The sequence below is a fragment of the Gossypium arboreum genome, chromosome 6 (assembly GCF_025698485.1).
Source record: "Gossypium arboreum isolate Shixiya-1 chromosome 6, ASM2569848v2, whole genome shotgun sequence".
Taxonomy (NCBI): domain Eukaryota; kingdom Viridiplantae; phylum Streptophyta; class Magnoliopsida; order Malvales; family Malvaceae; genus Gossypium; species Gossypium arboreum.
Window position 1 is genome coordinate 133,775,575 of NC_069075.1, and position 27,857 is coordinate 133,803,431.

General features: G+C 31.0%; 1 long non-coding RNA gene and 1 other non-coding gene across 2 annotated transcripts; both read right to left on the reverse strand.

Annotated features, from left to right (window-relative positions):
- Positions 1–9,932: 9,932 nt before the first annotated feature.
- Positions 9,933–10,038, reverse strand: LOC128294929 (small nucleolar RNA R71). The gene has a single exon (XR_008285236.1). It is a non-coding gene; the product is annotated as a small nucleolar RNA R71 (small nucleolar RNA).
- A 10,427-nt stretch (positions 10,039–20,465) lies between these two features.
- On the reverse strand, positions 20,466–21,257 carry LOC128293894 (uncharacterized). The gene is made up of 2 exons (XR_008284019.1): positions 21,065–21,257; positions 20,466–20,734 (listed from the first exon to the last, which is right to left on the reverse strand). It is a non-coding gene; the product is annotated as an uncharacterized LOC128293894 (long non-coding RNA).
- Positions 21,258–27,857: the final 6,600 nt, after the last annotated feature.

The window sequence follows — 27,857 nt, forward strand, 5'->3', positions numbered from 1 at the left end:
TGATTGGATAATGGAGTGTGTGAGGAGTGTTTCTTACACTTTGCAATGGTAAATTTAGTAGTCTACTCGTTTAGAGGTCTAAGACAAGGTGACCCTCATCACCTTACCTTTTTCTTTTTATTGTGGATGTCCTATCTCGTATGATTATTAATAAAGTCGAGTCTAGTTTTATTTATGAGATTAGACTTAGTAGTCATTGTCTAGTCGTATCACATTTGTTATTCGAAGATGATTCTTTATTCTTTTTGGAAGTTAGTTCATTAGATTGCAGGAAAATGATTAACTTGATTCAAGAATATTGGGAAACTTCTAGAAAAAGGGTCAATTATGATAAATCAAGCATGATTTTGAATGCGAATACTCCCAAAGATCTTAAAGGTTGATTCAAGCAGAGACTAATATAGTGGCGGCAACTAATCCGAGTGTCTACTTAGGTGTCCCTTCTCTGTGGGGGCCTTTGAAGACATTAGCTTTAAGGGATATCAAAGATAACATCCTTACCAAACTTAAGGGCTAGAAGCAGCAAAAATTATCTTTAGGGGGATAGAAGTTCTTATTAAAGAGGTAGCATGTGCTGTACCAATGTATACGATGTCTTGTTTCAAATTTCCAAAAAAATTATGCGTGGAAATGAATTCAACCTAGGCTAGTTTTTTTTTTTTTTTTTGTGTGTGTGGAGGCTAAAGGAAAATGTAGGGGGCATAGGTTTTAAATAGGGGTGAGCAAAACTCGATTAAATTAAAAAAATTAAATAAATCGAATTTCAAATTAATTGAATCAAGTTGGTCGAGTTATTCAAGTAATTCGAGTTTCAGAGTTCGAGTTGAGTTGAATTTTAAAATTTGAATAACTCGAATAATTTGAATAACAAATTGGTGTAAATATCCTTTTTCTCCCTGTCAGTTTTGAAAATGAGCAAATTGGTTTCTCTCAACAAAAATTACAAAAAATCAAAATAGTTTTCAAAAATTAAAATAATTTTAAAATTCTAAATATTTATAAAAATTCTAAAATTTATATTTTTAAAATTATAAAATTTTTAAAAATCTAAAATATATATAAATAAATTTTAAAATTTTAAAATTTCTAAAACAACAATTTTGTGAGCTAAATAAGTTAATTAATGATTCAAATTTATCATACTAAAATATATTGTTTTTATTATTTTGCTTTGAAAATTTTTCAAATATCTATACTTTTAAATTTATGTGTTCTAACATGGAATTAGTTATATTGTAATAAGATTTTAATTTTACATGTTTAAAATTTTAATATTAATCAAACAATTTCACTCGATTCGACTCAACTTAAATTTTATTTCGCTCAACTCGATTCGAAAAAATTTCAAATCAAGTTAAGATGATAAAATAGGATTCGTCAACTTGATTAACTCAAAATTTTTCCCTCCATTTGATTCGATTCGATCAAACACTCACCCCTAGTTTTAAAGAAATTGAATTATTTAACCTTGCTCTGCTTGTATAACAGCCTTGGCGGTTAATCCAGGATCCTAGTGCTCTTTCGACTAGGATTTTAAAAGGACTTTATTTCCCGAATTCTAATTTCTTTAAAGGTAAAAAGGTAGTTAGGTCATCATAGGTGTAGAGTAGCATTCTTGAAGGGAAAGAATTTTAAAATGAGACTTTGATTTGGCAAGTGTTAAATGGTGAAAGCATCCACATTTGGGGAGATAGATGCCTGTTGGGAGTTAAAGAAGGGAAACTAAAGCATCTTGGAAATATTAAAGGATTTTTACCAACAAGAATTGCTAAGATCATTTTTTCAAAAGAACTTAATGAGACTTATCTTCTATCTTGGTGTGGTTAGAAGATACTGAAATTACATAATATTTGAAACTTCCTTTTCATAAAATAGATGAACAAGATAGATTGGCGTTTACAGTAGCCGGTCAATATTTGGTGAAGTCAGGGTATAAAAGCTGAGAAAGCATTATGGAAATTATTCCTCTTAACAACCTTTCAGCTCTCACTCAATTTATAAGAGCACTTGGAGAGCTGTTTGGAGCTTACAGGTACCAAAAAAAATTAAATTTTTCTTGTGGAAATTGTGTTGTAATGCAATTCCATGTCGTTTTAATCAATGGAAAAGAAAGTGTTATCCAAACCCAGTTTGTTGTTTATGTGATATTGAAGATGAGACTATTGAACATATTATTCTTAGCTATAATTAGGTTGGAGTAATATGGTACGGGTCTTGTTTTGGTCTTTGAGTGCTAAGGGATTGTGTAACACCCCTTACCCATTTCGTTCATCAGACCTAAGCTACAGAGTGCTATAGTCAAAGCCAAAACAGAACGCATTCAATTTACATTAATTATTTCAAATAAACATAGAATTGCTTCATAACTACAAAATTAACATTCAAATTAAAAATAAATCATACAATCATAATCATTTCAATGCGTAATCACCAGATATATTTTTTTATTGGGCTTTATATAAGCTTACATATGCTCTAGTATAAACCTAGAATTTAACAAGGACTAATTTGCAATATTTCCAAAATTACAGATCAATTATATCATAAATAAATTCTTCAAATAATCAATCATATCATTAACATTTAAATATTATACTATACAATTAAATTCTTATTTTGATCGAGCTTACGAAAACCCTTAAACTAACCCGAGAACAAATAAGGACTTAATTGAAAACTTAACAAAAAGTATGAAAATTTTAGCAAAAATGGGTCACATGGCCGTGTGATAAACTAAAACTGTGTGAAAAAGGAGCTGTACAGCTATATAGCCAGGTCATGTAAATCACTGAAGTCGTGTGGGCCTAAAGCATAAATTCACTAGAAAGTTTCACGACCATGTAGCTAGATTGTGTATCCTATTGAAACAGTGTGAAAATTAGATGACCAATTTAACAATGCTTACACGGGCGCGTGGCCAGCCCGTGAACATTAGGGAAATGTGTGAGAACATGCTTCATAATTTCTATAGAGCACATGACCGTGTCATTAGCTCATGTGTAGTGTGTCAATCCGTGTGATGTCAAAAATAAATCACTAACTACATAGCTCAAATCAACCATTCAAAAAGACCTAAAATGCACATTTAGCCAACACCAAAACCTGTTCAGACATACACTTTTCATGCCAACAATTTAACTTATAATTCCTCTCTAAATACCAAACCAATATGCCATTGTTGGCACCACAACAAAACAACTAATTCAAGTCATTCCCTTTTAAACATACCACAACAGGAATGCCTACATATTCACTAAACCAACATCATTTCAAGGTGCTAAAACTCATCAAAGAGAGCATACAAACTTACCTAAGACATATATGCATCTTTATGATTCAAACCAACCAAAATAACATTATTACTCATACATATTACACGTATATTCACATTAAAGAAACCAATTCATATGTTTTCATCTTTCGCATACCAATAACCACATACACTTATTTACACATCACATACATTTCCCAAAATAAACATTTCATATATAGAATCTTTTCATCATTTTCAAAAATCAACATTTATCCATATCATGGCCTATATACATAATCTTACCATTTGACACCATTTTAATATCATTTTTCATATACCAAAACTTATGCTACCTAGTCACATTCAAAGCCAAACAAACCTATTAGTCCAAAAAAGACATATCAACCTATGCAACATTAGAACTTAACCATTCACTTGCCTCAAACATGGCTTACCATAATGTTAATATAACGATTTGAAAGTCAGTGGTGTCGGAAAGTGTGGTTCCAGAACCCTGTTTCTGTAAACTGAAATCATCAATATTTTTATTAAATATTTATTGAGTTATATTAGAAGTGAATTGAACTTCGATCGAGTAATTTTTTCAAATTAGTGCTTGATTAAGGTTTAGAGACTAAGTCGCATAAGTGATTAAAGTGTAATTTGTTGAAGGATTTAAAATTAGAACTTAATGTAAAAGGATTAAATAGTAATTAAACCTAATATATATGGTCGGTTAATGAATAAAGTACGTATGTTATATTATAAAACATTAGTAATTAAAATTATAAAATAAAGATTTAATTAAATAAAACATAAGTAATAATGGGAATAGGTGGCAAAAACAAAATTAATTCTATCTTTTCTTCATGAAAATTGAACCAAGAGAGAAAGATGAGAGGATTGTTCGGCTTTAAGGGTTTCAATTTAAAATCTAAAATTGGTTAGTGCAATTTAGTCTTTTTCTTGTAATTTTTATATTTTTGGAATCTCGGGAGCTTAAGCTAGCTGACCCATATAGTATTTTCCAATACTGTTAAATATTGAAGATGTTACCATTGTCGAATAGATGAAGTTTTAGGTTCCAATTTGATAGATTTTAAGTTTAGAGATGAAAAAGGACTAAATTGTAAAGTCAATTGATGGCTTTTTTTAATAGGGACTAAAATGCACAAATTTATAAATTTTCAGTAGAAATGAGAAATAGGAAGTTCAATTAGGCCTAGAGTGAAATCAACATAAAAATTGGAGGCTAAATTTGAAAGTTAAGTTAGTTCCGATTTTAAGGACTAAATTGAATAAAAATAAAAAGTTATATAAATTAGAAATTTAATGTGAAAATGGTTGTGTATTGATAATTTTATATGCTTGTCTTAATCTTTAGCTAATGTCGACCCAAATTCCTCAAAAAAGAAAAGAAAAGACAAAGTCATCGATAAATAGCTCGAAGTTTATGGTTTGTGTTTCTATAATCTAAACTACCTTGTAATTGTTGTATATTGACATGTTTGTGCATGGTAAGAACATAAGGTGAGATACTTTGTTAAAATGAGATGTATTGGTGATAAACCATAAAAGTATCATGTTTTTAACCTATTTATCCCATAAAAAGCCTACCTTTATAATTAAACCTTAGTGAACCCCATTGAGCCTAACACACCATTTCTTGATTTACCCATTCATGTTAACCTATAACTCACTCTTTTGATTCATTGAGAATTTTTCCCATTTTATTGACTCTCTTTTTATCATGATTTGATTTAGTTAGATGCCTAACTATGCTCTTTTGTTTCATTTGCTGAGTTATTTCTTATTGTTCAAAAAAATTTATGAAAAAAAATACATATATATTGATTATTATTTAGTTCTATGTTAGTTGAGCTTGAACAGTTAAATTCACATTTTGAGAAGAAGCTCGTGTAATTCTTGAATAGTTTTCGATTGATGTAACTGTTTTTAATTTAGCATTCTGTTATTTTTCTAGTTTAGTAATTGTTTTTGAACCTTAGACACTTTGAGTGATTTGAGTGAATCTTTAGTGGGGATTTCAATTCTTGTCAGTTTCGAATTGAAGGAAATTACTTAGATAAGAGAGAATACCTATGTTTTCATGCTTTAAAAATACTTAACTTGGATTGTTTAAATCTTTAGTTCTCTTTTAGTTGAATTATCAATGTATGATTATTTTTAAATTATGGCAAACATTATCGATGAGAATTATAAGTTGAGAAAGATTCATTTTTAATTATGAATTGAGGATTTTTCTTGAAGACAAGCAAATGCTTAAGTGTGGGGATATTTGATAAACCATAAAAGTAACATATTTTTAATCTCACTCTTGACACGTTTTTGGATGATTTATTATATAAATTATTGAATTTGATGCTTCTAATCCTTTAAATTCATGTTTATATACTTAGGTGAGCAAAAGGAGTGAAAAGAGTGAAAACGGGCCAAAAAAAAGGCAAAAAGAGCTATTTTCAGGACCCACATGGCTTGGGCATTACCACACGGGCTGGGCACACGCCCGTGTGAGTCACATGGACTGACCATACACCCATGTGCCAGCCTATGTCGATTTCATACAATGTTTCTCTTTTACGCGAAAAAACCCAATTTTTAGGGTTTCTAAGCATTTTAAAGTTTATAAATACATAGAGAAGAAGACCTAAGGGAGCACGCAAAGAAAAATGAAGAAATTACTCGAAGAACACCATCAGAAGCAACTCAGAAGCAGATCTCCTTTAAGATTGAATATCTCAATTTAATTTCTATAGAAGTTTCATTGGGTTTCTTTATGTCTTGTCGTTATCTTAACTTTGAGATGTTTTCATTCTAGATTATGAACAAAATTCCTTAGATACCTAGGGAAGATGAAACCTTTGATGGATCTTATTATTTGGTTTCTAAATTACATGATAAATACTTAATTATTATTCTCAATTATGTACACTTAATTCGTGTTTTAATATTTTCAGGATATTGATTCATGTTAAATGTGCTTATTTCAGTGGAGCAAAAGTCCCTGTTTAAGAGTAGATCTAGCATAATTGAGTGCAGTTGCATGCAATTCTAGAAATAAGACGACATAAATCTATCGGATTAGAGTCAAATCTAATAGGGGAATTCATAAATTGAGTTAATGTGACAATAGGGGTTTTAATTAGAAAGAGATTTCAATTAATCAACCTACAGTCAGTTGTTCTTACTCTCGAAAGAATATTAACATAATTTAGGGATTTCTACGGATCAAGAAACAAGTGAATGAATCATTTAATTTAGATTCAGAATAATAGGTGAAGTCTAGGTGGATTCTTTCCTAGGTATTGTCTATCTCATTGGTTATATTCGTTTATTTTCCCAATTCATTCTCTGTTGCGTTCTCAGTAAATTATTTTAGATTAAAAACAATCATCCAATTTTATCGGCTAAATAATATAAAAATAGTAATTACTAGTACTTTTAGTCCTCGTGGATACGATATTCCCTGCTCACCATAATTATACTATTGTTCGATAGGTGCGATTGTAACATCCTGAATTTTGAGGCTAGAAGTTTTGATTTTTGTGGTTAGGGTCAGAGAGAGAGGTGTGCTATTGTGTTTAGTTGCGTGTTTTTAAGTGGCAGAATGGGCCTGCTGGTCTGGTGGTAGAGTGAGTGTTAGTGAACCTCTGAGTTATTAGTTCGAGTCCTTGTGTATGCATTTTGGGTGATGTATTTTTATATTGATTATAGTGGACTTGTTTTAATTTTAAAATATAATTATTAGTTTTATTTTTATTTTATTTTTTTAATTTTTTTAGAAGGGCACGTTCTTTCTTCTTCTCTTGGATTTTCTTATTGTTTTTTGGTTTTTTTACATTTCTTTTTGAGAACGGTGTTTCTTGTGGATTTTAGAGAGTCGCTTGCTCATCGTTAAGTCGGTGTTCGGACGTCTTTGATCACGAATTAGGTGTGGGTTTCCAAACTTTTCTATTTTAATTGTAAATTGTAAATTTGATTTTGATAGAATATGGCAAGCTTGGTGTCTTTCGGAAGTTGGTTGTCAAAGTTCAAAAGTACTATTTTCTGACATGGAAATCTGCTCTGGTTAGTGTGTTTTTGAGTCCCATTGATTGGGGGTCGATTTAGTGATCAAAAAACTCAATTTTCAAGCAAATTGCGGTGATTTCGTGATGACATGGGTGATTACACAGGCGTGTGCCCCCACACAGACGGTCCATACATCCGTGTGTTGTTAGAAATTAGGGTTTCGAGAAAAATTTGGTGCCACACAGCCATGTGACTAATTTGGAGATCTTTTTCGTTTTTCACACGACCGTGTCACTTGGGTACATGGGCATGTGTGATTGGGAATTAGGGATTTAGTGATTTGGTGCCACACGGTCTGGCCACACGGATGTATAGCTAATTTGGGGATTTAGGGATCCCACACGAGTGTGTGTTTTGGACACACGGTCGTGTCTGATGGACACACGAGTGTGTGAGACCATCACATGTCCATGTCAGCCCTGTACTCTATTTTAGTACAAATGGACAATGAATTACACGGCTTGTTCCCACGACCATGTCTCTGGTTTTCACAAGCATGTGCCTCAATCACACGGGCATGTGCCTCAGACACACAATCGTGTGCCCCTCTTCACTCGGACGTTTGACCTCCCACACATCCAGATGAAACGGGCGTGTGGTTCTAAGTCACTTGTTTTGGTTTTGAGAATGTTTTGATCTGAAAGTAGGTCTGTGTATTCCAACCCTTGGCTAGGCTTTAGTGAGGGTAGTTAAGCCTCCGTATCTGTGACTATATGCTCTGCTTATGTGTTATTTGGCATTAAGGTGTGAGATGTTTGACTCTGAGTCTGGTCTGCTGGGTGTATGTGCATATCTGCTTCTATTTAATTATCTGTTGACGTGTTCATTATTTCTGTGGGTTTGAATGCATACATACACTTGCATTAAGTATTTTGGGTTTGGTTGTGAAGAAAAGGAAGACTGTTTCTGTTCTGATCTAGTAGTTTAACTGCAAGCTTACTTGTACAATGGTTTACCGCACTGTATCGCAACGTCAGCTTTGCTACGTATCATTATCTAATCTAGCAGTTTAAACTGCATCATGACTGTACAACGGACCACCGCATTGCACTGTGCTGCATATACGCCAACTCTGCTGCGTATTAATATTTGAGTGGCATAGTCCACATACATGGTGTATAGGGTTGGAGGGGCATTTTGAGGTCCTACGTGGTGTGTTTTTGTTGAATGAGCTTAATTGGCTCTTATGAGGTGTGATCGAGGGACAGAGAGGTGTGTTGGCTGGATGGGTGGGTCTTTTTACATGACCGCATTTCATACGCATCTATTTGAGTGATCTAGGTGCAAAATTATCTGATTGTATTCTGTATGACTGTGTTTGACCTGGTGTGCTTGAGTTGTTACGTTCTGTTTGGACGTTGGTTCCAAGTATGCTTTCTGACTCTGTGAGTGTCTGTAAGTCTGTTACACTCTAGAATTGAGTTCAGTAACCCCATTTTTTAGTCTCGTTTTAAACTCATACAGAGCTCATGTAGCTCGCCCCCTTAGTGTTTCCCTTACAGGTACGCTCCATTTTGGTAGCTGAACTCCATATGCGAAGGTCTCGAACAGTCTCAGACAGTTTCGGTTGAAGATAATTTATCAGTTATCTTTCCAGTTTTGATTTAGTGTTTTAATTTGTAGGGTTTTATAAAACTGTGGTACAAGTTCTGTTTTAAATTTTCAATCGTACATTTTATCTTGTTTATATATTAAGCTTAACTATAATTCTTTTGTTTGAAAGCCAACGTTAAATTGTTTTCGGTTTGTCAAACTTAAAATGTGGTAGTGTTGAATTGAGACAACATGTTTTTGGCATTGATGTAATAGCGCTTGCCTCTGACGTAATTATAGTTAGTTTAGTAACCATCATGTTTTTGGCACCGTTGCTGGAGACTAAAATATCAGAAACTCTCGATTTTTATTAATTTAGCCATTTTTTATTTTTATTGCATTTTATTTTTGTTTTCAGTTTAATTTTTGTTTTCTAACTTGTCTTTTATTTGCTTCTGGCAGGTTCCTTTAGTTTATAACTAGAAGAAAAACATCGAGACCACTATTATTTGACAGTGAGATTGAAAGTACAATTTGCAAAAATCGTAGAGAAGTAAGGTAGAGTCGACACGATATAGTAGAAAAGCAAGAGGACGTTATTATTATCACTGGGGAGATGGCTAATAATCAGAACAATCAGCTACCTCATGTGGTTGCTGCGAATCCTGCAAATCCAAATCTTACTCACCGTACTATGTATAATTATGCCAAGCCCACCCTAATTAGGGCTGAATCGAGTATTGTGAGACCTACCATTGCTATGAATAGCTTCGAATTGAAGTCGAACACTATTCAGATGATTCAAAAAAATGTTCAGTTCGATGGTTTGCAAGATGAAGATCCAAATACTCATTTGGCTAACTTTCTGGAATTCTGTGATACTTTTAAAATAAATGGCGTTTCTGACGATGCCATTCGCCTACAATTATTCCCTTTCTCGTTGAGGAATAAAACTAAACAATGGTTGAATCCCTTACCACGGAGTTCTATCACTACATGGGACCAAATGACCTAGAAATTTCTATTGAAGTACTTCCCACTAGCTAAGACAGCGAAGTTGAGGAATGATATCTCTTCCTTCGTGCAAATGGATTTAAAGACCCTATATAATGCATGGGAGAGGTATAAGGATTAATTGAGAAGGTGCCCTCACCATGGTTACCTCTATGGCTACAGGTTCAAACCTTCTACAATGGTTTGAATCCCTCAACTAGGCAGTTGATTGATACAGCAGCCGGTGGTACTCTGAACAATAAAAGACCTGAAGCGGCTTATGAATTTATAGAAGAGATGTCACTGAATAATTATCAGTGGCAAGTCATGAAGACGAAGCCGATGAAAGTAGCCGGTGTTTTTAACGTAGATGTGGACACCATGTTATCGAATCAGGTAGAACTTTTGAATAAGAAAATTGATGATTTATATGGTTCTACGTAGGTGCATCCGGTGATGGAGTGCAATACAAATAGAGAAGGATAAACAATCCAAAATGTTTACCCTACTGCCCTAGCACAGAGAACGAACAAATCAACTATATGGGTAATAATTCTTGACCTTAGAATAATCCCTACAGTAACACTTATAATGCAGGTTGGAGGAACCATCCCAAATTTTCTTGGGCTGGTCAAGGAAACCAAAGACCACAACCCCCTCTAGGCTTCTACTACCTTACCAACAAGAGAAAAAGCCGAATCTTGAGGAGATGTTGATGAAGTTTATTTCGGTATCAGAAACCCACTTCCAAAACACTGAAACAACACTTAAAAATTAACAAGCATCGATTCAAGGGCTCGAGAACCAAATAGGTTAGTTTGCCAACCTAATCTCAGAAAGGCTACAAGGTAGCTAGCCTAGTAATACTGAAACTAACCCAATGGAGCAACTTCATGCAATTACTGTGTGAGATGCAGAAGAGTTAGTTGAATCTAAACCAGAACCAAGGCAAAAAAGTATAATAAGTAAAGGTAAGTTTGAGGTAAGCTAGAATGAGTAAAAACTGGTTGGTAAGGAATATAAACCTTGAGTTCCATACCCAAATGTGATAAAGAAAGACCACACAAATGAACAATCTGGTAAATTTCTTAAACTTATGAAAAAGTTACATATTAACTTACCGTTTATTGAAGCTCTTTCACGGATGCCCAATTCCGTAAAATTTTTAAAGGAGCTTTTGGTAAACAAACGGAAGTTAGATGATTTGTTGCATGTGGAGCTAAATTCAGTTTGCTCGGCCATTTTGCAAAATAAACTACCCAACAAATTGAAAGATCCAGAGAGTTTTACTATTCCTTGTTTAATTGGTAGTTTAAATGTTAAGAATATTTTGGCTGATTTAGGGGCTAGTATTAATGTCATGCCCTATAAAATATTTAAATAATTAGATCTTGGGAAACACAAACAAACTAGGATGAATATTCAATTAGCAACTCAGAAGCGGATCTTCTTTAAGATTGAAGATCTCCATTTAATTTCTCTAGAAGTTTTATTAGGTTTCTTTATGTCTTGTCATTATCTTAACTTTAAGATGTTTTCATTCCAGATTATAAACTAAATTCCCTAGATACCTAGATGAAACCTTTAATGGTTCTTATTATTTGATTTCTAAATTACATGATAAATACTTGATTCTTGTTCTCAATTATGTACGCTTAATTTGTGTTTTAATATTTTCAGGATATTGATTCATATTAAATGTACTTATTTCAGTGAAGCAAAAGTCCCTGTTTAAGAGTAGATCTAGCATAATTGAGTAGAGTTGCATGCAATTCAAGAAATAGGCGACATAAATCTACCGGATTAGAGTCAAATCTAATAAGGGAATTCATAAATCGAGGTAATGTGACAATAGGGGTTTTAATTAGAAAGAGATTTCAATTAATCAACCTACAGTCAGTTGTTCTTACTCTCGAAAGAGATATTAATATAATTTAGGGATTTTTACGAATCAAGACACAAGTGAATAAATCGTTTAATTCAGATTCAGAATAATAAGTGAAGTCTAGGTGGATTCTTTCCTGGGTATTGTCTATCTCATTGGTTATATTCGTTTATTTTCCCAATTCATTCTCTATTGCGTTTTTAGTAAATTATTTTAGATTAAAAACAATCATCCCATTTTATTGGCTAAATAATAGAAAATCAGTAATTACTAGTACTTTTAGTCCTCGTGGATATGATATTCCCTACTCACCATAGCTGTACTATTGTTCGATAGGTGCACTTGCATTTGTTATAATTGTAGTTAGTTTAGTGACCATCAATTATTTTGATTTAAATTGATTGAAGTTTACGAGGACTAAATTGAATATATGTAAAAAATGTATATGTTTATATAAATGTGAAATTGAGTAAATATTGAGATGATTTATGCTGACATATGTTTAGATAAATGAATTCATGAAGAAAATTCATGTGAATTGAGGTATTGGTTGATAATGAAATATGTAATGAATACCATATTAACTGTTCGGGCAAAGTCAGATATAGTTGGAATGTCATAGGATAGGAAGAGTTCAGGGTTACTTCGAATACAAGTCGATGAGGCACTGGGTGCCAAATTACTTCGGTTATATCGATGAGACACTGAGTGTCAAACTTATTAATGAGCCTGGGCACAACTATTTACTTCAGATTTATCCGATGATGCATTAGGTGCCAAACTATTTAATTCGTGTTAATAAGGAGATAAAGGATAAAAATGAAGTGTTTATAATTGAAATGATGATGTTGAATGCGTTCTCAAAATCCAAGTGATATGTGAAAAGGAATATGCATTTGTGAAATGTGTTGAAACAATGATAGATATGTTCATTGACTACATGAATATGGAAACTGTAATGGAATGTGCCACTTTATGAATTGAAATATCAAATGATATGTTAAGAGATTTTGTCATGTTTTAATATTAGTAAAATGTATTAGATTTGATCAAAGAATGTGAGAAATGGTATAAATAACATGTTAATTACATATCATTATTAATTTTTAACTTATGCATTTAAAATGATTTATGTTATGCTTTAATTTTTAGATTATAGAAATACCACTGAGTTATACTCAGCAAGTACGGTTTTGTTTTTTGTGTGCAGGCTAGGTACTTTTTGATTCAATTGTTAATTCAGCATCCGGTGGCAATACCATACTCAAGTGATGGTGATGTTTTTATTTTGGTCATGGCATGTACCTAAGGTGTCATTTGTACATATAATGCTCTATTTTGGATTTTGATGGCCTTTTGGGAATCATGTATATATATGTGTATGATGAAAAAGTTATCTTGTTGAATGGTTTGGTATTTATGTTTATAAGTTGGCTAAATAATATGCTATACAATAGGTATGAAAAGTGTAACAGCCTAATTTTTAGTGGTGTCAGAAACAGTGATTTGGGATCACTAAATCCGACGAGTAAGTTTGAAAATTTAATAAATTAATATTTATGAGTCAAGTGTGATTTTAGAAATATTCTTAAACTAGTGAATTTTGTGATTTAAAAGAATTTATTAGGTAAGTTGGGTTAAAAACGAGGTATCGAGACCTCAATTCTATAAACTGAGCCGTAAATATTTTTATAAATGTTTACAGAGTGTCATTAAGTTAGTATTAAAGTTTCGTTAGAAAATTTTAATATTTTGATGGTTAATTAATTAAAAAGGACTAAATTAAAAAAGGTGTAAAATTTGCTAAAGTGATTAAATAGTCCCAATAGTAAATAAGAGGGACTTAAAGAGTAACTGGGCCTAAGTGGAGTGACCGGGGCGGCATAGGTATAGAAAAATGACAAAAATTATGTAATAAAAAAGGCAAAATTTGAAATAATGAAATTAAATAGCAAATTGAAAAACCTACAAGTTTCTAGACATTTTCTTTATCAAATTTTCTATAAAAAACACCATTGAAAATCTCTCAAGTCTGGTTTTCATATTTTAGCTTCATGTAAGTTTAATTTTTGCTCTTTTCTTGAAATTTTTATGTTTTTAAGACTTTTACAATTAGGTCCAATTGTCTATTTCATTAGTTTTTCATTTCATGAGTGATTTTGAAAGTTACCATGGATGAGTTTTGGAAATTTATGATGAATTAACATGTATTTTAAGTTTTAAATTTATTATATGATGATTTTATTAAGAATTTCAATAGAAATTGATTTCAGGACCTAACTGTGAAAAAGTTTAGAATTAGGGTTTAGTGTTGAAATTATGAATATCAAAGGCTGTATAGTAGCCTAAAATAATTAGATAAAGTGTTAATTTAGAAAAATTAACTCAATTGATGGGTTAATTGATCAGGGACTAAATTGTAAAATTTGTAAAATTAGGGTAAATGTGTAATTTTGAGAATTAAAGAGCATAAATTGTTAAGTGAATTAGAATTGAATTTTATGCTAATTAATGGAAAATTTTACATTATAGATCAAGAACCCGAAGATAAACGTGGAAAAGAGAAATTAGCAAATTAGTCCCTAAATATTTACAACTTCTACAAACTACCCCAGGTAAGTTCATATGGTTGAACTTTCATGATTAATTTTTAATTTAGGAATGATGTAATGTATTATTTCATATTTTTGTTATTGAATTATAATTATTGTAAAAATATGAAAATTGAATTGAATGTTCAAATTAAGTAGAACGCAGGATTGAGTACGATCGTTCTGTGACACAAGATGAATTGATGGATAAGACCGTGGTTGGACCATGGCAATATTTAAATGTAAGACCATATTTGCGCTATGGCATTTTAGTGAAAAGACCATAACTGGGTTATGGCACCGTGAATGTAAGACCATGGTTGGACCATGGCAATATATATATGTGTGTGTAAAGCCATAGCTTGGTTATGGCATCCTAATGGAAAGACCATAACTAGGTTATGGCACTATGAGATTTTAGTGTAAGACCATGGCAGGGCCATGGCAACATATGTGTAAAACCATAGTTTGACTATGGCATCAAGAAAACGATGTGCTCAAATTCGTAAGACGTTCTCTAATTTGACAAAAATTGATAAGTGAGAAATGGAATTAAGATGATAGAAATTGTGAAGTTAGTGGTATTGAGTCAATCAAGTGAATTCACCATTTGAAATTGTGAATGGCAGGAAATGTTAGTGACATGCTTGTTTAATAATTTATTATATGTATTCAGTAAGATTTATTTTTAAAGCCAAATGAACTTACCAAGCTTCATTAAGCTTACTTGTGTCATTGAATGTTCTTTGTAGATTTTCAAGAAGTTCGGAGGATCAGATCAACACATCGAGACACACTATCCAGATTTCTCTGGTAGATATTGTTATACATATTATGGTTTACATGGCATGTATAGGGTTTAATTAGAAAATAGTTAAACTTGAAATATAATTATGAATGACATATATATATATTTGTATGCATGCATTTAGTAGTGGTATTTAGTAAATCAATGAATGAAGTCATTTTGATAAGTCTATGTAAATAAGTTTTGTGATGTCCTTTTATGTTTAAAACAAGATCTTTGGCTTGTATGGTTGTTTGATTGGGATATATTGGTATATGAGAGTGTTGTGTACAAGTTAATGATAAAAAGGGTGAGAAAAATGGCCTTCAAATGGCCTATTTTCATCCCCACGGGTAAAGATGCAGGCGTGTGTCTCAGCCATGTGTGACACACGGCCAGGTACATGGGTATGTGGTTCGGCCGTGTGTCCCTTGCACCTCTTGCACCTTGAAATTTCAAAACATAATGCCCAAGTTTTTACGCACAGCTTGGCACACGGGCATGTAAATTGGCCGTGTGATCCCTACACCTTACACACGGCCTAACACACGGACATATGGTTAGCCGTGTGTCACAAGTCAAAGAGTTACACAGGTAAGGACACGGGCCGGGACACGACTGTGTGTCTTATATCGAATGCCCACACGGCCTAGGACACGGGTGTGTTTCCTGGTCGTGTGAGCCACACGGCCAACCACATGGGCGTGTGTCCCCTGTTCTGAAGAAAAATTTTGAGATTTAGGGAAAAATTTCTTAAGTGTTTAGTTTAGTCCCGATTCACTTCTAAAGTGTATATCGGGCCTCGAGAGCCCATCTAAGGGACAATATGAGTGTTTTATAATTGATTCTTGATATGAATAATAAAGGTTGTGAAATGTCTTTAATTAATCTATAAAGTCTAGTAATGCTTCGTAACCTTGTTCCGGCGACGAATAAGGGTTAGGGGTATTACAAAAAGTGCATGCTTATAATGTTAAATTGATGTTGCTTGAATAGCTAAATAGATAAATTTGTTGATTGTATTGAGGTGTCTTTGAAGGCATATTGGAATGGTATGTATGTGTTGTTTTGATGGATTTTGAATTGTTGAATTGATGTGTCAATTGTGGCATATTGGTTAGGCACTTAAGATTATTGTTGTAAGTGATGTTTTTGGCATAACTTTGATGATTTTGAATTGGTTGAGATATGATATAATATTTACTTATGGCATAAGTGAATTAGGGTTAGAAAACTTGTTTAGAAATGTTTCTTCAGGTATACATGGCCTGATACACAGGCTGACGCATGAACGCGTGCCATACACGGAAATTTGTCACGGTTGTATGGTCTGTATGTTTTTAGGTGATATTTTGTGCACACGACCATATTTTGTTACACGGCCCAGAGACACGACCATGTGAAATATTTTGAATAATTGCACTTTTGACCCACATGACATTCGTGAGTTACACGGTTTGTTCCCACGACCGTGTGACTCCAATCCCACACGGTATCAGGTTGTTACACGGCTTGCCCACACAGTCATGTGTCCCATCCCTACGCGACCTTAGCCTTCCACACTGTCAGGGGACACGACCATGTGACTGCTGTTGCAAAATTGTTCTTATCTTTTTGTTTTTGTTTCAAATTGATCACTGTTTGATATCGAGTTTATTTTAAGCTTTCGTAAGCTCGATATAAACCCGAATTTGGTTGTAATGCTTGTTATACATGATTATATGTGATGTATTGATATTTAATTTAAATTTTAAATTTTAAATTATAAATTGCATGTAAATGATTTGTATTTGTCTGTAGCATTCTATTACTCGGGTTCAATAACTGAACCGAGTAAGGGGTGTTACAGTCAATTTCCACACACTTTTGCACAACTTACGAAGTCATCCTAAACTCAATATAATCATTAGACCAAACTTATAATTGTTCAAGACAATATAAGTACGAAGCCAATCCTAATTACATGTCACATAACCGAGTCTGGAACAATTAAAAGACTACCGAATTAGGGGTGGGATAGTGTGAGCTCCGGATGGATCTAATCGACACCTTTCGTAAAATAACCTAAACAGAAACAGGAAAGCAAACAAGATAATCATTATGAATGCTTAGTAAACTGATATGAAATTGACACAACATACATTGGTCTTACGCTAACTTAAACTATTAAACCAATTTGATAATTAATATGGCATCATTGTCTTCCTTGTACTTTTGTATACATTTCCACAAAAACAACCATTAGATTAGTTTACTTATACGTCAAGAACTACTAATGCAAATCACATATATCCACGTAACAATTTAATATAGTAAAACATATGATATCCAATTCATACTCAATTTAATTAACACAAATATTTAGTTTTCTCTTTCATGTAGCGTTCAAATCATGCTCATTTTGCAACGTAATAATTTAATTTATTCAATCTTTTTATTCACACTCAATTCATATGTGTAATAACCGATTTCACATTTAATCTTTCTATTCATTTCGAATTCATTTGCTTACTTTTTTCGTCTGGAGAACTATAGCAAATTAACTTCGGATACACGGGACTAAAATTGCTCTCACGAGCTATAAATTGGGACATTAACCTTTATTCAATTGTACTCACACAAGCTATGGAGAATCTGCAACACATGTAGGATCTCAGCTATCGGTAAGATATCCAACATTAGTACATAATGCTTGATACAATATAAACACAGGTACAGAGTACCTACTGCATTTAAAACCCTAATGACATATCATTTGTATCCTAATCGTTTACTAAGTTCACGGGGGCCTTAACATTGTATAAATAACATTTTAATCACTGCAACATCATTCCATACAAATCATCATATCATATAAACATTTCATATTCGCATAGTACTAATAGCATATTCATACCAACTCAATCATTGCAGCCGTATACACGTTTTTCGTGCTTCAGAAAGAAATCCTAATACATTTTAAACTGTATGATATCATCAAATGCACATAATACAATCATATAACAATTTCAAATTCATTCAATATTGCACATCTATTCCTATTTATCATATATTTCATATTGTATGATTTAATCCATCTAATGCCAAAAACTTTATATATATAACAATTCTAACTAACAGAAAACAAAATAATACAAACATACCAAAAATTAATAAGGTAAGTCCATAAGAACTTACTTGTCAAAAATAACAACCAACGAGAAGTTGATGACTAATATGCAATTTCTCCTATTTTTGGATTATCATCCAATTGATCTAAATCCCGATCTATAATAATTCAGTTCAATTTATCAATTCTAAACATCTTTTAACAAGTTATTACAACAATATATCAATTCTATTTCATTTTACAAAATTTCCCTAAAGTTTCACATTTTATTCAATTCAGTCCCTAAAATAGAAACATCATAAATTTCACATTTAAGCCCCATTTTTCATTTTGATTTCAATTTAATCCCTCTACAAACCTCTAAATTCAATAATTATAGAAATTTCATGTCAATTTCAAAATATTTATATTTTAATCCCTAAACTCAAAACTAACGAATTTTACTTTATAATTTAGTCCTTTATCACATCTAAGCTTAAAGGCTAACAATTAAACACCAAAAAATTCACAAATCATCAATGAAAACTTTTATAAACTTTAACAGTTTTATGATTTAATACTCAAGTTAACTTATTCAAGTTATAACAATCACAAAAACATAAAATTTACGATAAACGAATTTCAAAATCATTACCATGCAATAAGGATTGGTGGAGCTTCAAAAATGAATGCTCCTAAGATTTTCTAATGAAGAAAGAAAGACATAAAACATGACCACTTTTTTCTTTTCATATATTAAACTTATATTCATTTAATTATAAAACTTTACTTTTATTTAATGAAAAACCATCACCTAACCGTCCACTAAATCTAAAGTGGGATTATTTGCAACTTTAATCCTTGGTTTAATCATTAAATTAATCATTTATCAAGTAAAAATTAATAACAAATAACTTTTACCATTTTTATGATTTAGTTCTTATACCTTAGTTAATCGCTATTTTGACAAAATTACTAATCCAAAATTCAATTCACCTATACAATAAATTCGTAAATATTTAATAAAAATATTTAAAGTCTCGGTTTATAGAAATGAAGTCTCGATACATTAATTTCCAAAACCACTAACTTTTGAACTGGTACATTTGTACCTTGACTAATTTTTCACATAACCAAATTATTAAACCAGAATTTAGTATAATAATGTAATAATTGCATAAATATTAATAAATAATATTTACCGACTCGATCGTCAAAAAAAAGTTCCGAAACTACCATTTCCGGTTTGTTGAAAATCGAGCTACTACAGATTGAATTCAATTTGTTGAAAATCGAGCTACTACAGATTGAATTCAATCATTTAACAGATAGTTCTTAGAGTTGTTACAAATGCCTTGTATGAGAGAGAATGTCACAGTTAAAATTGTTTTCACTTGCTAGCACATCTAGAAAGCTAGACGTGAAGTTACAATTGGAGGTGAAAAACTTGATTTGGAGAGAATTATTCGAAGGATTAATTGCTTGGTGGATGAATTTTTATTTGCTCAAGGTGTCGTTTATTCAAACAATAACTCTGATTGAACCAGGAAGTCGACAACTTGTATTGATGTTTTGGAGAAACCACCAAAAGGTTGAGTTAAAGTTAATTGTGATGGGGCATTTGACTCCTCAATATCTTGTGCTAGTATTGGAGTAATAGGCAGAAATGCAAGTGGGAAGATGCTGGATGGGATTGGTAAAAGGATTATAGTGGGTTCATCAAAGGTTCCTGAGGCTAAAGCTATAGTTGCGGGAATTAAATTAGCTATGAAGAACAAATGGAGCAATGTGATGATAATCGAGAATGACTCCCAATTATTGCTTTAGATATTAAGAAGAAGAGTTAAGATCAAAGATGGAGAAAAAGGCCTATCCTTGAGGTTTTTGATAAGCAGTCATGCAACTGTCTTCTGTGAAAGTTAATATTATTAAACAAGAAGTCAATAGGGTAACGAATTGGTTTGCTAAACAAGAGATGTACATTTCTGGTTGTTGGAATCAACTACCATCTTCCTTGGTCTTTGTTTTTGACAAGGATGGTTTACATGCACCTCCATCTTTTTAATGTAAGGATCTAGGATAAACTTAGTTTTCTCATATTAGTTTATCCGGGTTATTTGATTGGTATTTTTTAGACCTGGTATGTTTGTTTATTGTTTTTTGGAGTGAATTTTTTTTTGCCAAAGAAAAAAAAAGAAATTGAAAGTGTAAGGCCCAATTTTAGCCCGGGGCCCAAATCAGAATTTAAACAAAAATAAGCAAATAATTTATAAAGCCTAAACCTTTTAAATAGTCCATTTACAGACCCTGACCCAACTACATAATACCCAACTAAACCCAAGACCTAAAACCTAGCCCAACAAATACATGGCCCAACTGGCCTTAAAGTTAAAAATTAAGAAACACTAGGGTTTCTTTAGGCGCGCCGCAGCCCCCAGCCCCCCCTAGCGCCACCTCCGTACGACCTCCACTTCCGCGTACCAGCATGCCACGCTTGCATCCAGCCTTGTACCTGCATGAAGACAAAAAACATCACAACAAAAGGGACAACAACAAAAAAAGAATGAAAACAATTGTATTTTTTCTTGTTTTTATTTTCGGCTATATAAAAGCCCTAGGGATCATTGTAATTTTTTTTTACTTCACGCACAAAAAAAAAATCAATACGAACGCATACTACGCATATTGAAATACACAAAAGGTTATTAAAATCAAGAGGCAATTTTCGATTCAAATCTCTGGGTATTTTATTTTTATTTTTATTTTGGTTTCATACTTTCGGATTTGTTGTTTTTTTTATTTATTTTGAAGGCAAAAATAAAAAGAAAAAGGAGGGACTTACCTTGAAAATACGCCATGGATCTACTTTTGCTTAGTTGAAATCGAAGCCAAGAGGAGATTACTAGGTTGAAAAAATCATTCTATCAAGTCTAAATGTGTTGGTTGCTGTTTGGGGAAGGAGAATCGGCGGTTTAAGTGGGAATTTAGGGTTTGATAAGAAAGAAAAAGAAGGATGGGAGCTTGGTTTAGCCGAATGGGGTAATGGCTTTTAGATTTTTTTTACTCTATTTTTTAGAAAAGGGAAGGAAATGGTGGCTTTGCTTCATTAGGGTTTCCTTTTTTACTTTTTAAAGGACATGAAGTGACAACGTTTTGAGCCAATATTAATGGCTTTGAAATGGCACCATTTGGTCCTTGAAGGTTAATTGTATGGAAAGTCCCTCCCCTTTGCGCTAGTTTCCAATTAACTTTTATTTCTATTTTATTTGTTTTAAATTTTCCCTAAAATTTGTGTGTTGTTGCGATTTAGACCGCGTCTGAGCACAATGTTTTAAGATCTAGAATATTTCTAGGTTTGGTCCTCGTGCATTTGCACGCGTGGCGCATTAGTCCTCAATTTAATTTCAAGAATTTATAAATTTTCCATTTTATTTTAATTTTATTTCAATTAAGTTCTTTTCATTATTTTTAAAATTCGTTTCACATTCATTTTTTTTAATTTTGGTTTGATTATTTGATATTTTAAGCTACTTGGATAATTGTGTTTTGTCTTAAAGTTATTATTATTTTTAATATCTCATTTAAATATTTTTGTATATTCGTACATATATTATTTTGGTGGAGTTTTCTATTTAAAATTTACTTAATGCTTTTATGTATATAGGAAACTATTTTAAAACTGCATTTTTCGTGTTTATAAAATTATTATTTCAATATGCTTCTTTATATTATATTATTCTAATACTTTATAGTATCTCATTTAAATGCTTTTATGTATAATGGCACATATATAATTTATAGCAAAATTAATTTAATCTTATAAGTATTATTATTCCCAAGCTATTTTTTTACATTTAATTGCTTCTAAATTCGTTTATATATACATATGTTTTTAAATCTATTGTGTGCATAATTATTTTCAAAGATCATATTTTATCATGTATTTTTACTATCCTTTTATATTTTGTGTATCATTTAAATTCTCCTCCATTGTGTATATTGTCAATCTTTTTGTAAATATATATTTTTAATATTTGGCATATTATTTGATTTAAATGTTTTCTTTTGCAACATCATTTTAAAAAAAATTATATACGTGTTCTTTATTTTCTTATAGATTATTTCAAGTCCTAACACGTGTTATTTGCTCATTAATGCATCATTCTTTAGAAGTTGTTTTGTATCATATTAATTTTATGTTGTTTGGTATCTCATGGGTTAGTCGTTTTTGTATTATTTCATGTATATTTTTCATATTGTTGTTCTCCATCCATGCTTAGAAGTTCGATTATATTTATCTTAGATTAGTTATACTTAATTATTGGTTTTGTTAATTTGTTAATTATTAGTTGGTTAATTGGCATTATATTTTATGAGTGCATGTTACCCCATGTTTTTATTTTTTCCTTTAGTCTACAAATGTTGCATTATAATTTTCAACTTTTTTTAAAAAAAATTAATTATTCCATCTTATTTCAAGTAAAATTAATATGTTTTGAGCTAGTTCTACAATCGTTTATTTGAAGATTCACTAAAACAAAGGTAATAGTTGATGTTTGGGAACTCGAGGAATCGTGCCCAACCGTGCCGGGTTTCGATTTTCTATTTGCCCAAATAATCAAATATTCCTTTGAAATTTCATCCGTACTTCAAAAATTCCTTAAAACGAAGGCAATGTTCGATGTTTGGAAATTCGGGGAATCGTGCCCTATCGTGCTGGGTTGCAATTTCCCGTTTGTTCGAAATAATCGAATATTCCTTTAGAATTTCACTCATGTTTTCTAAATTCTAAAACAAGGCAATGTTCAATGTTTAGAAATTCGAGGAATCGTGCCTTACTGTGCTGGGTTTCGGTTTTTCGTTGGACTAAATAATTGGGCATCCTTTTGTAATTTTCAACATATAAACTTTTGAAAGTCAAAATTTATCGTGTTTTCGAGGGTATAAAGGATCGTGTCCTATCATGCTGGATGTGATGTTGTATTCCTCTGAAACAAGAGAATTTTGACGACCAACTTGAGCCATTCAAATGCTTCCAAAGGAACCATATTTCAAAAATAACTTTAAAACTTAGACATAAGGACAATACTTAATCAATTTGGTACCAATTTTGGGCGTAGTGAGGGTGCTAATCCTTCCTCATACATAACTGGCTCCCGAACCCGTTTTCTCAAATTTACGTAGGCTAAAATTGATTTAAATGGAATAAAATACTTTATTAGGTGATCTAATCTCACTTAAACAAAAATGATTGGTGGCGACTCCACATTTGGTTTTAAAAGTCGATCCCTGCTTTTTCAAAATCAAAAATGGTTTCGACAGAAAGGTTGATTTATAATACTAATGATGACAATACATAAAGTTTATAAGTTTGTTTGTATTTTGTGTTAATTGATTTGGGGAAAAATGGTCTTAAATGAGATTAATTTTTAGCATTGGTGTTTTGATAATAATTAATGTATTTTTAGAGTTGAGAATTAATGTTGTGCCAAAGGAAAATTGTATAGATAGATTATTTGTTATAATATAAACTAAATATTTTTATAGAAATTTATATAATTGCTCTTAATCAATCACTCGTAAATTTTATTTTGTGTAAAATTTTTGAATTTCACCGAAAAAAGTAGAAATTTTTTTAAGTAATTATTATTAGGTGTTGCGAGCGAAGCTGGAAACACGAATATATAGCAGATCCAAGGTTTTTTTTTTTTAGACACACAAGTTACACTTACAAGTATGTGCCACGTGAAAAATTCATGGACAAAATGTGAATAAAATGACGATTGTACCCTCTACATTTAAAACAAGAAGATAACAAAGGAATAAATAGAACCAGAAGATAGGGATACATCAATAAAGCTGGCAAATGGTTTAAATTGGATTTTTTTGGAGCTTGGATTTGAAGGGCAAGCTTTGTCTTTTAGAAAAATTGCCATGATTCTTCAAAAAAACATAATCACAAATTTAGTCCATAATGTTTATATCTTTAATCAATTTAGCCCTTATTCTTTTTTTAGCTAAATTTGACTACTAATATATAAAAAGAGTCAAATAACTTTTTTTAAGAGAAATTCTAAATAAAATATTAATTTTTTAATGATGTTACCATGGCAACCCGTGTGATAGTCCACATATACTTCATGCTAACTTGACACTATTTGTCTTATATATCATGCCAAAAAAAATTTTAAAATTGTAAAAAATTCATAAAAATTCAAAAAAGAAGAAGCATGAAGTGCACATGGATTGTCCTGGAAGCTGTCATATTTAGAAATTTAATGTTTTAGTTAGTATTTTCATTAGAAAATAGTAATTCAACTCTCTTTGAAAGGTTAATAGTCAAATTTAACTCTTTTTTAAAAAGATTGAGGGTCAAATTTAATTAAAAAAAATACATGTCAAATTTTACAAAAAAATTAGTAACTTTTCGATAATAGACATCAGCATGGGCCATTAAGTCATTATTCCTCAAATCCATTCCGTTAAGTTGCACCATTAGTCACCTAATTATTAGTAATTTTTTGTTTTTATCATTAGACTATAAAAAGTTGCAAAACGATCACCCCAACGAACTAATGGAATGGCACATTAACTTATAGAGTTAAACTAATTTGGTCCCTAAACTATTGCTAAAATATCAATTTACTACTTTTAAAATTTTTAAATCCCAATAAAATTCTAAAAGAGTTTTCATAATTTAATTTTTTGAAATTATAAAAAAATTAAAAATATATAATCATGTGAAAATAAGACTTGTCATCTTCATAAGTACTACATGAAAGAAAAAAAATTTATTTGACCAATTAACTCAAAGACTTGTCATCTTCATAAGTATTACAAGAAAGAAAAAAAATTATGCTATATATGCCTAATTTGATGGTGTTTATTTATTTCTAATGATTTTAAAAATTTATTTTATTTATTAATGAAATGATTTCATATGATTCGTTTATCGTATATAAATTTATAGTAAAATAACAAATATATGCTTTTGCTAAATTAATAATGCAAAGCCACATTAAAAAAAAAAGGAGAAACAATGATCTCCATGCTTCAGATTGTGATTTGATATTTGCAAATTATTCTCATAATTTGTGAAGTAATCTATAGTAGTTAATAGAAAAATATCGACACTTTAGATTTCTTTAGAACTTTAAGTAAATTTTATTTCTTTTAGAACGTTATGAACATTTTAAAATTTCAAGATAATTTTATAATTTCAAAAAATGCATCATTGATTTTCATGTTTTGTATGTCAATTTTTTTGAGTTATTGTTAAAAATATAAAAATATCATTAAATTGATATTTTAGTCATAATTTAGAGACCAAATTAACTATTAAGCCTATAATTAATGTGTCATACATCAATCCTTGATAGAGTTAATGGACGGATGATAAAAAAAGTTACAAATTGATAACATTTGTATCATTTTATAACTTTTCATAATTGGGTAACTAAAGCGAAAACTTACTAATAATTGAGAGACTAAAGATGTATTTAAGGAATAGTGACTTAATGGCTTGTGTTGACATCTGTTAACTTGTTAACAAAGGGGTGCCTTAAATGATCAATTTCAAAAAGTTGAGAGATAAAATTATTAATATTTATAATAGAGTGGTCAAAATGTAAACTTATTAATAATTAAGTGATCAAGAATATGATTTTCCAAAAAGGGTTAAGATTCATTCTACTAATTTTCCATCCATTACAATAATCATCACTATTCAAATGTGTAAAACTCGTGTAAAAATTAATTTATGAATGGTGATTAAACATGTATAAAATATTAATGGATAAAAAGTAATAGAGTGGAATAAAACTAAAAGATAAAAAGAAAAAGTGAACTCCACTAACAAAATTTTTATCATTAATTTTTTCTCAAAATAATCAATTCTTTTGAGTTCGACCTTTTTAGCTAATTTTTAAAAATTATACAAGGAGAAGCCTAAGTAATATTACGTTAGATGTTTACATGTATTTTAAGTTTTCAAAATTAGACTAGTGGTTAATTCAATTAGGTTATTGGTCTGTTCATCTAGATTTAATCAATTTGTATGATTCAATTATATAAATTATTAAAAAATATTTTAAAAAAACAACTCAACTATCCATTCAATATTTTTTTAGCCTGATTCAATTGGTTTGTATCGGTTTACAAGTCAATCAATTTGATGCTTCTTTTTGGATATTCCGATTGGTTATTGATTCAATTGCATAGTCTCATTTAGTTCAAGCAACTATGGATATATCTTTGCCACATTTGACAATCAATTAATTGTTAATGTGACATCTACATGTATGACACGTCAGTAAAGTTAATAGATATTAACTTTTCCATTAATTTTAGGTTAATTTAACAAACAATTCAAATTTAAAAGTTAAAAAAGACAAAATTAAATAAAATAAAAAACTAAAATAATATTTTTTTAAAAAAAATTAGAAGCCATATTTTAATATGCAACGTGATGGAATTAACAAAGTAGCGATCAGCCGACAAGGATATAATATTCATATGAAGGGGTGAGTTCATCACATCACATCACTAATTATTGACCACCACCAGCTTATTCACAACCTTTTTCTAATGCAATTTGCTTAACAGAGAGAAGAATAGCAGGAAGCACTCAGGAGGAGGCCGTTGGGGCGGTAAGACACCGGGGTTTACATTTTCAAATTCTGAATGAAAAATAGAAATATTAGTGACTGAGGAGTCTTGGCCATCTTTGACAATATGAACCAGTTTTGAATTTGGAAGATTCTTGGATCAGAAAAAAACTGTTGAGTTGAAAATACCATTTTTCCTTCCTCATAGGGAGTCAACATAAAAGAACGATATTCATATAATAAGCAATTAAGATTATTGATATAAAACATACTCATCCACTTCACTATGATTCACATCCTCAAGAGCCATGCTTGATGGAGACGACTCAACAATATCCTACTATTACTCCCATCTATGTTGCCTTCTATAATTGCACTCTTATCACCGTTCTCAGCCGTTGATTCGTTAGCGGCGGCGGTGGTGATGATACAGCTATCAAAATGGTGCTTCTTGAAGGAGGATGCATTTCCCTAAATCATAATTATAATTAATTTTTAATTGGGTTAGTATTTAGTAGGCTCGCAAGTCTGTTCTTTTTATTCTATCACATGTTTAATAATTTTCTTTTTAATTATGTTTTAATGGTTGTAAATACATTAATAATGAATATATATAACCTCTTGAAACCCTTAATTAAATGATGAGATAAAATTCTCTTATTCATTTATGACCATGATATATTTCATTGAAGCAATTAAGAAGGCTCCATTTACATGTATTCAATTAAATGTAAAAGAGCTTGTAAATAAAGTACCTTGTAAGTGAAAGTTTAATATGAAAATTTTCCTGTACTTTTCATCTACTTTTTCTTGTTATTATTATTTTTTAATTTTTCTATAATACGTTATCAGCATAATTATTTTCTTTAATTAGTATTACATAGAAAATAGAGTTTGATCTTATGTACAATTAGAGACAAATTTAGAATTTATCCTTTTAACTATTAAAACTTATAAACCACCATTAGGTTTTTAGTATTATACGATAGAAAAATAACAAAGTTGATCAAATTTATAGGTATCACTTCT